At 50.9% G+C, this 2,603-nt stretch overlaps 1 protein-coding gene across 1 annotated transcript in view; it reads right to left on the bottom strand.

Annotated features, from left to right (window-relative positions):
- Positions 1 to 2,101, bottom strand: part of SGMS2 (sphingomyelin synthase 2) — an 87,280-nt gene extending 85,179 nt beyond the window's left edge. Inside the window, exon 1 of the mRNA XM_023517035.1 lies at positions 1,864 to 2,101. The gene's annotated coding sequence lies outside the window, so the exon portion shown is untranslated. The remainder of the gene's footprint in view (positions 1 to 1,863) is intronic.
- Positions 2,102 to 2,603: the final 502 nt, after the last annotated feature.

Raw genomic sequence — 2,603 nt, 5'->3', positions numbered from 1 at the left:
TGAGTTGGAGGTTGCTGTGAGCTATGACATCACAGCACTCTACCCATGGGGACAGCTTGAGACTCTGTCTCAAAAAGAAAAAAAAAAAGAAAAGTTTGAATTTGTATCCCACTGTTTTTAATAGATGTACAATTTCTATCAGTATTTCCCCCTTCATTTTATTTAAAGTCCCACAAAAATCCCGGAGAGTTAATGTCATGTGCTCTACGTAACCCAGCTAAAAAGCTGCAGCTCAGACAGCCTCAGGTCTCTTGTGTTTCCACGCCCACCATCTCTCCACACTACACTGCAGAAAAACATCTTCCATGACCTTTCACCCTAAAAGTTGTTATTGTTATAGTCATGGTAAGAACAAGTGTTTTTCAATAATAACTTGAGCAAATGCTAAGTTTCTTCCAAATATTTCCCAGGGCTTTTGAGATACTGAGAAGAGAGAAACAGAACAGGGAGCGGCAACCTATGTGGCCAAGTGCTTCCCTCCAGTTTCACAGGTCAATCAGCTTTACTTAAAAATGAAACTAAAGAAACCAAATTAAATATTAACTCGTTTAAAAAAAAACAAAACCCAACACCAAACACTTCAACCAGAAGACTGCTGTGACGAATATCAGCCCACCAAGGAAAAGGCTATATAAAAAGGAAATTCTGCACTGCTTCTTAAAAAAAGGGGTGGGGGGGTAAAAGTTAGAGATCTTGCCACAACCCCCTTCTTCCTGCAAATTCCAAGTTTGTCACTTTCAGCCAGCCACTCCACATTGTTTAAATAGGGAATTGCAGCTCTCATTACACAGGAGAGGGGAACCAAAAACCTTCTCAGGTATCCACCCTGAAATGTTTAACTTGCTGAAAACATCACTTCCCAGTCCAAGGAACTTGCCAAGGGATTTCACAGTCTAAACCTTAGCCTATCAGGTTTATAAAAAGGAAATCTTTGGAAATTAATTGGTTACTGCCCAAGCCAACTGGAACATTCTAATATTTATATACAAACAGTTATAATCTGTTGGGGTCTGCTGTGTACCAGAAATTATGATAGGTTTTTTGCACCTTATTCCTAATTAGTAATCCTTATTTAATCCTCATTATGATTCAAAGTAGTTATAATCCCATTTTACTGGTTCAGAGTGTTTAATGCGCCTGAGGTCTCACCGTTCAGATAAGACTGGGAGTGAAACCAAGGATTTGAAAAGTATAGATTCAAAATGTAACAGTAACACTTATGTCAAAATGATTTTAAGGTCATTTTAGAGCTGGCAAGACTAGATATAGAGGGATGGCAAGATTAATAAATAAAAATAAAACATTACAGGATCTAACATTCGAGTTCGTTTCAGGACCTAGCCATGGATTATTATCGCTGACAGGGTTCCAGTTGGAGAAACCAAGACCCCCTTCCTTAAGGGGAGCAGGTCTGGAATGGCAAACGTTGAAGGGTTTGCGTGTAGGCAGCCTGAACATGGGCTATTACTGTTCTCACACATCATCAGTAAATGCCTCGCAAAAAAAGGGAAAAAAAAAAAGAAAAAGAAAGAAAAGAAAAGCAATCCTTCTTCTATCTCAACTTCAGTCCTGACCTCTGGAGTGGCTCTGGATAGTCTATGGCTTAATCTGTGTCCCTTTCAACCCACGACCGAGTTACCTGAAATGGGTAGCAAATGAATGAGCTGAATGCTCAGAGCAAGGAGACTAAGCCACTCATCGCTCCTCCAGCAGACAGAATCGAGGAAGGATGCCCTGGGGCAGGGCGGGTGGGAGCCGATCAGAGCCAGGTCCCCGTGGCAGTCCACCTTCCCCCGCCCGCGCTCCGCAGGACGCGCCGCTTCTCTGCCCATCCTCCTCCCAGTCCCTCTGCGCGCTCCTCACCGCTCGGGGCCGGGGCTCCAGACGCTCCCAGCTGAAGGCACTTGCTGCCGGGAAGGGGACCTGCCCGGGGACGCGGCCCGCCGCCGCAGCCGCCCGGGCCAGCTCTGGGCGCCGCCACCCCCGGGCCGAAGCCGCCAGAAAGTTTGCTCGGGGTCTCGCCCTCCCGCGCCTCGGCCCCACGAGAGGAAGCAGTTCTCCGGGCTCCTCCCGCGGCCGCCACCCCCGAGGCCGCACTCGGCGGCGCCGCAGCACGGGCCGGGTTCCGGGCGGCCGAGGGCGGGGTCTCTGCGCCCCAGTCGGCCCGCGGCGCGGCGCGGCGTGGCGCTCGGTGTTTACCGCGGCCCCGCTCGGCTCTCCCCGCCCGCCGCGCGCGGCCCGCGCCCTGCGCGCTCCTGACATCATTCATTCTCGCTCACCCTCGCCCGCCCCCTCCATTTCCAAACAGTGACTCACCCGCCGGCCCCGTGGCGGCAGCGCCCGCTCCGGCTGCTGTGGCTCTCCTGACGCAGAGCGAAGTCAGAAAAACCGGTGCGACTTCTTAAGAAGACAATCCCAGCCTACCCTCCCCTCTCCAAGCCATTAAAGGTGCCGAGAAGGAGGGGCTTGGCAGGCCCGCAGGAAAGGCTAAGGGCCTGGAGCGGACCTCCCGGAGCGGTGACAGATCAATCTGAGAAAGTACTTGGGCTGCCACTCCCAGCAACTTTCAGGGGTGGGGCTGGAAAGGGATCCCCCACCCCCGC

The sequence above is a fragment of the Otolemur garnettii genome, unplaced genomic scaffold, assembly GCF_000181295.1.
Source record: "Otolemur garnettii isolate 467f Iridium unplaced genomic scaffold, OtoGar3 scaffold00103, whole genome shotgun sequence".
Lineage (NCBI taxonomy): Eukaryota > Metazoa > Chordata > Mammalia > Primates > Galagidae > Otolemur > Otolemur garnettii.
The sequence above is the reverse complement of the archived record's forward strand: the minus strand, read 5'-3'. Positions and strand labels throughout refer to the sequence as shown.